This window comes from Tamandua tetradactyla, chromosome 5, assembly GCF_023851605.1.
Source record: "Tamandua tetradactyla isolate mTamTet1 chromosome 5, mTamTet1.pri, whole genome shotgun sequence".
Lineage (NCBI taxonomy): Eukaryota > Metazoa > Chordata > Mammalia > Pilosa > Myrmecophagidae > Tamandua > Tamandua tetradactyla.
Window position 1 is genome coordinate 129,051,660 of NC_135331.1, and position 12,593 is coordinate 129,064,252.

A 12,593-nucleotide genomic window follows, 5' to 3' on the forward strand; every position below is an offset into this window, starting at 1 on the left:
AATGTTTGCCACTTACTGTGTAACTCTCTGAGCCTTACTTGCCTTTTTTGTAATAAGGAAATAAAATAAGGTTAAAAACAGTACACCCACTTTATAGGGTTGTGGTGAGGATTAGATGAGTTAATACATTTAAAAAGCTTAGAACATTGGCTAATACATAAATCCTTTATAATCGTTAATTCTTACAGCCCTATTCATCTGCTCCTTCTTTTTCCTTTCTCCTATTACATCTTTCCGTCTTCCTTTTTTCCTTACTGTACACTATGCCTTTGTTTGAATACTGGCGCTTGAAGTTAAACTGCTAATCTGATATCACTAACATTTCTTTCATGCCCTTTATTTTAAATGGCATCATAATATAAACATAATGCTTTAGCTTTTAAAGGTGTTAGATCCATTTTATTTTGCAATATGTCAATAGAAATCTATGCTTCTATTTCTTGTTTTCTTTCTTATTTCCATTGTTTGTTTTTTCACTTCTTTGGGTCTGTTTCCTCATCTAGCCTTAGGGAATGAATTTAATAAGAAATATGCAAGATCTAGATGAAGACCCACCAAAATAGGATGCTTGCTGCCGTAAAGTAAAAGGATCCATAACTCAAACTGATTGAACCAACAAGGAAATTAACCCCAAAGCGGAGAGTCCAACGGAGGGCAGAATTCAGGACTGAGCATCTCAGTAATGCCAGGCTTCTCCGCCCCATCACCGGACCCAGTGCGAGTCCACGTCGGGTCCAGTTGCCAAGACCCGGTCTAGCCCGCAGGAAAGAAGGAGGTGAGAACAGCACATGAAGGGCTTTTCCCCGCCCGTCCTCTAAGCGGGGTCTGGCGGCGTCTGCAGACCCACCCGAGCCACAGCCCGCCGGGCCCTTCCCCCGGTTCGGGACTCGCTCGGCGCACCCGGGCGGAGGTAGCGGCGACCCCGCCGGAAACGCGCAAGGGCCGCTCGTGGGGGGCAGCCCCGGGCCCTTCTCCGGCGTCTCACACGGGTGGTTCGGCAGGAGCCGGGCAGGGGCGAACGCCAGGTCCACACCCTGCGCACCACGGGTCCGAGCCCACCTGAGCCCAGGAAGCCGGGGTAGGCAGCTCGCGTCCGGCGCCGCAGGCGCGGAGGATCCGCCAGGTGAGCTGACAGAGCCGCGGGGTGAGTGGCCTGCGGGCGGCGCCCTGACCTAGGGCCAGGCCGGGGCGGGGGGCCCGACCGCTGGGTTGTGCTCACCTCCACCCTCGCCCAAGGCCGTACGGGGGCTCCAACAACTCTTAAGAAGTTGGTCCTCCACCGGGTCCGGGCTCCCGGGGTATGCCTCCTGCGGAGGGATTGTATAACCGATTCTTAAGCCCATCCGTCGGGGGCAATTGAAATAAACTATAACCGCAATGAAGAGCTTCTCACGCATCACACCACGGAGTATGTAGGGATCTACCTACCGCAGATGCCGCTCCGGCTAGGGGAAAATGCGGGTCCTTCTGCCTCTTTCATTCCTACTTCTGGATCCCGTGTTATCCCTCTTGGTTTATAGTCTCAAACAGGAATTTGGAGAAATTGGGGGGGCGGGGGTGTCTTCGCGCTCCGCCCTGCCGTCCCCCCTCCCCCCACCACCACACATACTTTGGGAGTATTGGAAGAGATACTTTTAATCAGTCCCTGATGGTCAAGAAATTAGGAGTATTTACAAAAGGTCAGCACTACCACCTCCAAGTGATAGGGCCCTGCAGCTGCTTCTAGGTTTGTCTTGTTCCTTGAGATCACTGTTGTAGGGAGGGAGAGTTCAAGATAGGTAACAAGAGTGAGGGGAGAGGTGCAGGGGTAGTTCAGTGGTAGAATTCTCGCCTGCCATGCAGGAGACTAGAGTTCTATTCCTGGTCTGTGCAGTAACCCCACTCCCACCACCCACGCACCCCCCCCCAAAAAAAATAGTGAAGGGGACACAGCACCTCCAAAAGTTCCGATTTGGGGGCCTTTTCTAGATTACTAGAAAATAATACTTTTCCACTTGGGGCTTCTGACTTGTGAGCTAGTCCAGACAATAGCCTAGTAGTCTTAAGCCAGAGCAAGTACAAAATGGTAGATTGGGAAATCTGCTCCCACCCTGGGTGTGAAGTCCCTGTAGAAACCGAAGATACTGAGACCTAAAAGTGTGAAGATTCCATGGATTAAGTGTGTGTAGTACTAGGGCTTACCCAAAGACCTAAGGGATTCTCCAGGTCAGGAATAGGTAGAACTGCCCTGTGGGCATTCCCTTGGCAGAGCCATGTGGGAAGGAATTAAACATGGGGCTTCCTTTACCCATGAGTGGAAGAAAATAGGGCAGAGTGGAATTAGGACCAGCCAGGGCCAGGACAGGGAGAGGAGCTTCTTTGGCTAACATTAGCCAAGATTGAATGATTTCCTTCAGAGACTGAATGCTGCTTACTGATCTACAGGTCAGTAGTTTGGGGCCTCTGAGTAAACAGGGTGGATTTTGGAATGAGCTCACAGCTTCAACTCCACCAAAATGTGTTCATGTCTAGTTTCTTCTGCTGCCAAGGCCAGATCCTCTGAGAGCTGATGGGAGATTCTTTGTACATCTCAAAATTTGACCCACTTGGGTGCAAGAGAATCCATTCAGCTCTAACTCTTGGTGGGTATATAAGACTCCAGCATATTCTGAATAAAATGGTTCAGAACAAATTTCTGAGACCCTGAAGTTAAAAGCAGATGTTAAGGTGTATCTTACTAGTCTATTGTTAATCAGTGCCTATTTAGTTCCTCTGTATAGAAGGCCCTTTGGTTATGGAAAGAAATAAGTCCCTCTTAGAAACTCCAATTATAGTATTGAGAAACAATGAAGTAGGAAATCTGGCTACACCAAAGAAGTAGTTGGGTGGACAAAAAAGAGATAATTAGTACTGTGAGCTAGAATTGAGAGGTAGGAATGAAGAATAGGGGTGTGGCTGACAGGAGTTTGATTAAACTTTAGCAGGTATCTCATGTCTTTAGCTTAATTCCCGGATTAAGTAGGTAAACTGGCAGTTGTGGCATTACCACAATTAAAAGGCATAGGTTACCCTTTGAGAATTCACTTAGAGAGTCAGTCTGAAATAGATGATACTTTGTTGATGAAGATGTAAACTGAAAGTTTATTACTGTGGTTCCACTGTATGAACTGAGTACTTAAAAATTTTTTGCCTATTAATATATTTGTCCTAAGAAAAATGCTTCTAAATATGGAGATTTTATGGACAGTGATACTCATTTCCCTCTTTTTTTAACTTTTTATTTTGAAATACTTTCAAAGTTACAAGACAGTTACAAATATATTACAAACCCCATACAGAGAACCCCCAACATACCTCCTAACCTCCCAGATACCCAGATCAACCAATTTTAACATTTTGTCACATTTGGTAATTCATTCTATGTATCTACCCATCTGTCTATTTATCTATCAATCCATTTTCTGAACACCTGAATTTAAGTTGTTCATTTAAAACTGCCATGTACATTTCCTGAGAACAAGGATATTCACTTACATATGCGTACTTATCAAGTTCAAGAAATGTAACATGGATATAAAGCTTATAGTCTATATTCCATATGTCCCAGTGATGTCCTTTTCAGGCTTTTCTCCTCCCTTGTTAGATCTCCAGCATCTCTTGTTACATTTCATTGTCATTGTCATTGTCTATTTAGTTGCTTTCTTTTTTTTTTTTATTGTGCAAACATTTACAACATAAACTTTCCCATCTGAACTACTCCCAAAGATACCATTTAGTGGGATTAATCACATTGACAATGTTGCAGTATCCTCATCAGCTTCCAATACTATCACATTCCTGTCTCCCCAGCCAGAAACCCAATACCCATTATGCATTAACCCTTTATTACTACTGTTCTCCATCCCTGGCAACCTGTATTCTGATTTCTGCTCTGTGAGCTTGCATATTCTCAAATGTTTTCTTTGTAGTTACCATGGGTAACTTTTTTAACTTTTAAATTTAATATCGTAAATCTGTTTCAATCTCATTTGCTTGGATACCAACTTGACTTCAGTTATATACACAGACTATGTTCCTATACTATACCCCTCTGTGCCTCCATATCTATGTAGTTCTTATCACAAATTGCATATTTACACATTATAAGTCCAGAACTACTGATTTATCATTACATTTTGTGCATTTGCCTTTTAGATCCTGTAGGAGGTAAAAAGTGGAGTTACTAAGCAAAAATACAGTAGTACTGGCATTTATATTTACCCCAGTTATTACCCTTACCAAAGATCTTTATTTCTTCAGGCTCCTTTGATCAGTTGCCTTTGATAAATTATTTTCAATCTACAGAATTCTTTTTCCTTCTTAGCTCCAGTGGGAAAGGTTTAACAACCAGCATACTATGCTAATTTTTTATTGGAGAATGTAATCCATTAACATTTAGTGTTATTACTGTATGGGTAGTACTTTCTTCTACCATGTTGCCTTTTGGATTTTATATGTCATATCTAATTTTTCTTCTCTTTTACCGTTACTGATTGTCTTCCTTTCTACACTTTTCTCCACACCCTTCTCTCCTGTCTTTTCATATCTGCCTCTAGTGCTCCCTTTAGTATTTCTTGCAGAGCCTGTCTCTTGACAACAAATTCTTTCAGTGATTTTTTTTTGTGGAGAGCCGCCTCCCGGGTCGGGCCTAGTGGACACGCCGCAGCCTGCCCTAGAGTTCCCCCCGCCCATCGAGTGAGCCAAGATGGCGCCCGCATCCTGCCTCCGCGTATGACGTACGCGCCCGCCTGCCCTGTCTACCAATCACCCTTGTATACGTGGCGTTAGCCCATTGGGTCTGGATTTTGTATATAAAGGCGTTACCCGGACGGGGAGGGGAATAACCCACAAGGAGCCGTACCTGACGGCCACATAGAGGTTGTTCCCCCATGGGGTGTCTTCCCCCGCGTGGAGCCAGTATTAGAGGAAGCTTGCTTAACCCCAGTAAAGATCTGTACTCACAACCGCTGCGTGTTCCGGACTCGTGTCTTCACCAAGGTTAGTCTGTCTGCGTCTATCTCTCTCTCTCTCTCTCTCCGGCCCGGCTCTCGCCGGTTGGGCCTCCTGGTGTGTCGGTCTGCCGAACAGCTGAGGCGTCGTGCGGTCCCGAGGCCAGTTCCTTTTCTTTCTGGGTCAGCGTTTCCTTTCGGAGCGCAGCGCCTCTACCTGTGTCCTCCGCGCGGCTCGCCACCCTGGGGCCCATGGTGGGTCCTGCCGGATGTCTGCAGGCGGGGTCGGGCCGGAGACCCGCTGCCTGGAGCAGACTGGAGGCCGCCGGGCGGGAGGAGCGCGGCGCCTGGGCCCGTCGACCCGGGAGCTCTTCGTTGCACCAGTGAGGCAAGGCACGGGACGGCAGCCAGGCCCTGAGCTGAGTGAGAAGTCGCGGACAAGTGGTGGCCCGTACGGGGACCCTCTCTCTCTGAACTTCCGGAGTTCGCAGTGGACTTTCTGCGCCTGATCACCGCGGAAAGGTGAGTACCTATTATTAAGTGGGAGTTAAGGGCCGCGGGTTTTCAGGTAGCCCCGGTGACTCGGGAGAGCTCCCCGAGTGATTAAAAGACAGTGCCGACTGCAATCATGGGGCAGTCAGAAAGTTCGCCTCTGCTAGCTCCTTTAAGAGCAGACGGCTCCTGTAAGAGTGAGCCGCCAACTCATAAGCCGACCGAGCCCAGCAATAGTCCCGACACCTCTGACTCTGAGTCAGATAGTGATGGGACCGAAGGTGCGGATGCGCCCCCGTTAATCGACTGGGAGAGGCCCCCTGTCTCGCCCACGCAGCCCTCCGCCCCGCCAGTGGTCACTGTAGGGGCGCAGCAGTTTCCCAGTGATCCCGGCAAGAAACCTCACCGAGAGCTCCCCCTAGTGTCCGAATCTGGTAATTACGCTGGTCCGCCTTTGCGGAACCCGGAACCCCTTGCAGGCGGGCCGGGGGAGGGGCATCTACAGCTGTATCCCCCACCTGAATACTTAGGCCCTCAAGACCCCATATCATCAACAAGTGGAAGGAGGCATTTCTGGAAATGGGTCCCCTCTTTAACCTTTAGACCTTTCAGTATACTAGGTGGGTACCAACCGCTTAAGCCAGAGCCAGCCCCAGAAATGTACCCGGTTATTATTAATCCCCAAGGTAATAATCAGTACGAAGCATATGATTACAAAGTTTTAAAGGAGTTACAACAAGCTGTCCATCAGTATGGTCCCAATGCTCCTTTCACATTAAATTTAGTTGAAAATCTTTCCGCCCTATGCCATACACCCGCAGACATATACCAACTAGCCCGTGCTTGTCTGCCTCCAGGCCGATATATAGATTGGAAAGCATGGTTTGAGGAGTTAGCTGAAGAGCAAGCCGCAAAAAACGCAGCAAGTAGACGTGGCGGTTGGAATGTAGATATGCTGCTAGGGAAAGGTGCCCACTCCCAAAATCAGACAGGGTTCCCCCCAGAAGTCTACGGACAGATCTTCCGCTGCTTCGTAGGCGCCTGGAAAAAGTTAGCAGGTCAGGGAGAAGCTCAAGCTTCACTTAGCAGCATACACCAGGGCCCCACTGAACCATTCGTAGACTTTGTAGCCAGGATGCAAACTGCAGCTGAGAGAATTTTCACAGACCCAGGAATAGCAGAGACTGTAGTTAAACAAATGATATTTGAGCAGTGCAATAAAGAGTGCAAAGTAATTCTAGTACAAAATAAGGGAAAGAGCTTGACGGACTGGGTTCGGCTGTGCAGGGACGCTGGCAGCCCGTTAACTAGTGCAGGCCTAGCTGCCATGCTGGCCAGCTCCTTACGAATAAATGCAGTGCAAACCGAAAACCCAGGAGCAAAGCCTAAAGGATGCTACCAATGTGGCCGATCGGGACACATAAAAAGAAATTGCCCTAATAAGGACCAACCAACCACCGCCCAACAATCTAATAAGCCTCATGCGACAGCCAGACTCTGTGGCCGCGTTGCCATAAGGGACCCCATCGCGCAGAAGACTGTAGATCAGCCTTCGATGCGCAAGGTAAGCGCCTTTCTGGCCGTCCTGAGCAAATTCCAAAAAACGGGCAGAGGGGGTCCGCCTTTCCGGTGGGCCCCCTTACTGGCAGTGTGGCGACGCAGTACCCATCCAGCTCCGCGCCTCCCATGGATCAGCAGGACTGGACCTCTGTGCCACCTCCAGGCTCGTACTGACCCCATCTATGGGAGTCCAATCAGTGAGAACCTCCTTTAAAGGGCCCTTACCGCCAGGTACAGTGGGGCTCCTTTTAGGGAGAGCATCTACAGCCCTGAAGGGACTAACAGTGATACCAGGTATTGTGGACCCAGAGTCCACAGATGACACCCGGATTATGATACAATCTCAGCAAGGCACCTTAGTTATTGAAGAGGGTGATAGGATAGCACAGCTTCTACTCCTACCCAGCTTGCATGCACTCCTTCCAAGCAGAAACAAGCAGAGAAAAGATAAGGGAGTTAGGTTTACTGAAGGAGTTTTTGAGGGCCTTCATATGTCCTTAGAGAATCGACCCATGTTGACTCTTAAAGTGCAAGGCCGACCCTTCTTAGGCCTGCTAGATACCGGGGCCGATCGGTCGATTATAAGACAGCAAGAATGGCCCCCTGCCTGGCCGACGTGCAAGGCGGAAGAAACCATTAGAGGAATAGGCCATGTCTCAGCACCCATGCTGAGTGCAACTGCCCTTCATTGGGCAGATGAAGAGGGACATCAAGGTAATTTTCAACCCTATGTACTAGCCTTGCCCGTGTCCCTATGGGGAAGAGATATTCTAGCAAAAATGGACGTTACCTTGACCAGTAACTGTTCTCCAACTTCAAAAAGTCTGTTAAAAGGAATGGGATACGTCCCTGGCAAAGGATTGGGAGTCTCGTTGCAAGGGCATACAGCGTCCATACAGGCTGCCCCCAATTCTGATAGACGAGGCCTGGGTTTTTCCTAGGGGCCACTGAGGGGAGACTCCCACCCACGCCTATAAGACTCAGGTGGAAAACCAATACTCCGGTGTGGGTGCCTCAGTGGCCCTTACCAAAGGAAAAACTTTCAGCACTCCACGCTCTAGTATCAGAACAGCTAAAAAAGGGCCACGTCATTCCTTCCACATCACCTTGGAACACTCCCGTATTTGTCATAAAAAAGAAATCAGGTAAATGGAGACTGTTGCATGATTTAAGAGCCATCAACAACTGCATGGAGTCCTTAGGACCTGTTCAAATGGGGTTGCCACTCCTCTCGGCCCTGCCAAAACACTGGCCTGTTTTTATCTTAGATCTTAAGGACTGTTTCTTCTCCATTCCACTTCATCCCGAAGACACTCCAAAATTTGCGTTTACTGTGCCCTCTCTTAACCATGAGGAGCCATGCCACCGCGTCGAGTGGACAGTCCTGCCCCAGGGCATGACTAATAGTCCCACCATGTGCCAGCTATATGTTGCTGCAAAGCTGGCCAACACTCGACAACAGTTCCCCCAAGTAAAAATCATCCATTATATGGATGACATTCTCTTAGCCCATAAAGACACAGATCTTCTTAAAACAGCTTTATCACATTTAGTCCTTAGTCTTAGAGAAGCCAACCTGGAAGTGGCCCCTGAAAAAATCCAGATGACAGAGATTACCACCTTCCTGGGGGCAAAAATCATGCCTCAGCATGTTTCCCCCCAAAAAGTGTCTCTCAGAGTAGATGACATACATACCCTTAATGATCTGCAAAAACTTATGGGAGATATCAATTGGGTTCGTCCGTACTTAAAGATCACCAATGCCAAATTAACACCTTTGTTTGATTTGCTAAAAGGAGATTCAGACCTACACTCGCCCCGGTGTCTCACCCCAGAGGCGAGGCAAGCACTACGTCAAGTAGAACAGGCGCTCAGTAGTGCTGCTTTAAAAAGAATAGACCCCCAAAAGCCATTCGAAGCCTGCTTACTGCCAACAAAACTACAGCCCACGGCAGTGCTATGGCAACAGGGACCATTACTCTGGGTCCACCCTGGAATTTCCCCTAAGAAAAGTTTAGAGCATTTTCCTACAGCGATTGCAGAGTTGGCATTGGAGGCCATCAAGAAGGCCATACAGCATTTTGGCCAACAGCCTAAGTACCTCAGAGTACCTTACTCTTCTCAGCAACTTGAGATACTTACTGGATGTATAGATCAGTGGGCCATTCTCCGATGTACCTTTTCAGGAAATATTGATAACCAATACCCAAAAGATCCCCTCTTACAATTCGTTACCCGACACCCAGTGATCTTTCCTAAGGTGACTTCATCTAAACCACTAGTGAACGCACTCACCGTGTACACAGATGGTTCCAGCTCCGGTTCAGGAGCATACTGTACAGAAGGGGGTACTCCCAAAACAGTACTCTACCAACCACAAAGACCTCAATGGGTAGAATTACAAGTCATTATTACAGTCCTAGAGGAATATACCAATCCGCTAAATATTGTATCCGATTCCCTTTATGTTGTGAACTCTGTTGCAGTTTTAGAAACGGTAGGCATCATAAGGCATTCCTCTTCAGTTAGACCATTCTTTGCCAAACTTCAGGAAATAATATATGCCAGACAAAATCCTTTTTACATAACTCACATTAGAGCCCACACAGGCCTGCCAGGCCCCATGGCACAGGGAAATCACGTAGTGGATGTGGCCACTCGACAGCCACATATCTTCCCTGCGCTGACACCGTATCAACAGGCCCAAGAGTTTCATACTAAATTTCATGTCAATGCAAGCACCTTAGCCAGACGGTTTCACATACCGCGTGCAGCTGCCAGAGATATAGTCAGAGCCTGCAATAATTGTGCAGAACAGAGGGTAGTCCCTTCAGTTGGAGTTAACCCCAAGAGCCTCATCCCGGGGGACATTTGGCAGATGGATGTCACTCATCATCCAGAGTATGGCAAAGCCAAATATCTACATGTGTCAGTAGACACATGTTCTCAAATTATATTCGCATCTGCTGAAACAGGAGAGAAAGTCCACCAGGTTATTGCTCATTGCCTCGCCGCTTGGGCGGCTTGGGGCAAGCCAAAAATATTAAAGACAGATAATGGACCTGCTTACACCAGCAAAGCCTTCCAAAGATTTTGTGCAAATATGGAAGTGCAATTAAAACATGGTATCCCCTACAACCCTCAAGGGCAAGGAATCATTGAAAGAGCACACAGGTCTCTTAAAGACTTGCTCAAAAAACAGAAAGGGGGAATAGGCCACGGCCTGTCCCCGAAGGCTCAACTGTCTGTAGCCTTATTTACATATAATTTTCTAAATGAAAACTCACAAGGAATGACACCTGCTCTTCAGCACACTACTCCGAGTCCTCCACATAGAGGTCTAGTCCGTTGGAAGGATGTCCTGTCAGGACAATGGCAAGGCCCTGACCCAGTGCTCAGCTGGGCCAGAGGCTCTGTTTGTGTTTTTCCCCAGGAACCAGGACGTCAACCTGTGTGGGTTCCGGAAAGACTGGTGAGAACCGTGACGTCGCCCGAGGACGCCAAGGAACTGTTGCCCAGAAAATTGATAAGCCTCCAACCAGAGCCACCGGATCCGGTCTCCAACTCTGCTGATGATGGCGACGACCGAAAAGATGACAACAACAGTGCAAGTGACCCTCCGACCGAGTAGAAGAGAGACTAACTTTAACCCCACTTTTCCCACTATGAGCTACTGTGGGACCAAGTCACCTCATGGTTCTCTTGGCCCAGGTTGACCACTTGGATTCTTTTAGCAGTGGGACTCTTAGTAACTCTGCTCATTGTTAAATGTTTGTTAGAACGCTTGTTCCAGACACAGCAACAGCTACGCGTCACCACTATGTTGGCTATGTCACTCGCCCCTGATGCTCCTGGCAACGACCGTCCCGCTACCCAGTCCTTCCCCTCACTGTATGACCCGTCCCGGCCACTCAGGGCGGGGCGCTCGAAAACAGGATCTGCTGCAAAGCCCATGGCCGTGTCCCGGGTGTAAAAGGCGGCACCAGAAGTCATAATTTTTGTCTAAAGGATGATCTCTACGGCGGAGTCACGGTCCTGGCCAGACTAGACTCCGGCCATTGCACAGAGACACCTAATGACGCTCTCGGCTCTGGTTGCCGCTCTCCTGCCCCCCTACATAACCCAGTTGCGAGGCGAAGCACTGCAGGGAGAGTCACGTGGTTTCCAGCTCACGGGCTCTCCGGTCTCTATATGAGGTGAGCATTCTGGTCGGTGCCAGAGGTTCAGCCGCAAGATGGCTGGAGCCTAGTCCAGACTCCCCAAAGCACCAAATCATGTAGTGGGCCTCTCAGGCTCATGGGAGCACACTCATCAATGGAGACACTGGGTCAAAATGAATAAAAAAGGGGGAGATGTGGAGAGCCGCCTCCCGGGTCGGGCCTAGTGGACATGCCGCAGCCTGCCCTAGAGTTCCCCCCGCCCATCGAGTGAGCCAAGATGGCGCCCGCATCCTGCCTCCGCGTATGACGTACGCGCCCGCCTGCCCTGTCTACCAATCACCCTTGTATACGTGGCGTTAGCCCATTGGGTCTGGATTTTGTATATAAAGGCGTTACCCGGACGGGGAGGGGAATAACCCACAAGGAGCCGTACCTGACGGCCGCATAGAGGTTGTTCCCCCGTGGGGTGTCTTCCCCCGCGTGGAGCCAGTATTAGAGGAAGCTTGCTTAACCCCAGTAAAGATCTGTACTCACAACCGCTGCGTGTTCCGGACTCGTGTCTTCACCAAGGTTAGTCTGTCTGCGTCTATCTCTCTCTCTCTCTCTCTCCAGCCCGGCTCTCGCTGGTTGGGCCTCCTGGTGTGTCGGTCTGCCGAACAGCTGAGGCGTCGTGCGGTCCCGAGGCCAGTTCCTTTTCTTTCTGGGTCAGCGTTTCCTTTCGGAGCGCAGCGCCTCTACCTGTGTCCTCCGCGCGGCTCGCCACCCTGGGGCCCATGGTGGGTCCTGCCGGACGTCTGCAGGCGGGGTCGGGCCGGAGACCCGCTGCCTGGAGCGGACTGGAGGCCGCCGGGCGGGAGGAGCGCGGCGCCTGGGCCCGTCGACCCGGGAGCTCTTCGTTGCACCAGTGAGGCAAGGCACGGGACGGCAGCCAGGCCCTGAGCTGAGTGAGAAGTCGCGGACATTTTTTGTCTGAAAATGTTTTAATTTCTCCCTCATTTTTTAATGACAGTTTTGCTACATATAGAATTCTTGGTTGGCAGTTTTTCTCTTTTAGTAATTTAAATATATCATCCCATTGTCTTCTCGCCTCCATGGTTTCTGCTGAGAAATCTACACATAGTCTTATTGGCCTTCTCTTGTATGTGATGGGTTGCTTTTGTCTTGCTACTTTCAAGATTCTCTCTTTCTCTTTGACTTCTGACATTCTGATTAGTAAGTGTCTTGGAGAACGTCTATTTGGATCTATTCTCTTTGGGGTACGCTGCACTTCTTGGATCTGTAATTTTAAGTGTTTCATAAGAGTTGGGAAATTTTCAGTGATAATTTCCATTAGTTTTTCTCCTCCTTTTCCCTTCTCTTCTTCTGGGGCACCCACAACACATGTATTCATACGCTTCATATTGTCTTTCAAGTC

General features: G+C 48.9%; 1 protein-coding gene across 1 annotated transcript in view; it reads right to left on the reverse strand.

Annotated features, from left to right (window-relative positions):
• KHDC1L (KH domain containing 1 like) overlaps positions 1 to 12,593 on the reverse strand; it is a 78,975-nt gene that overhangs the window by 7,089 nt on the left and 59,293 nt on the right. The gene's annotated exons all lie outside the window — the stretch shown is intronic.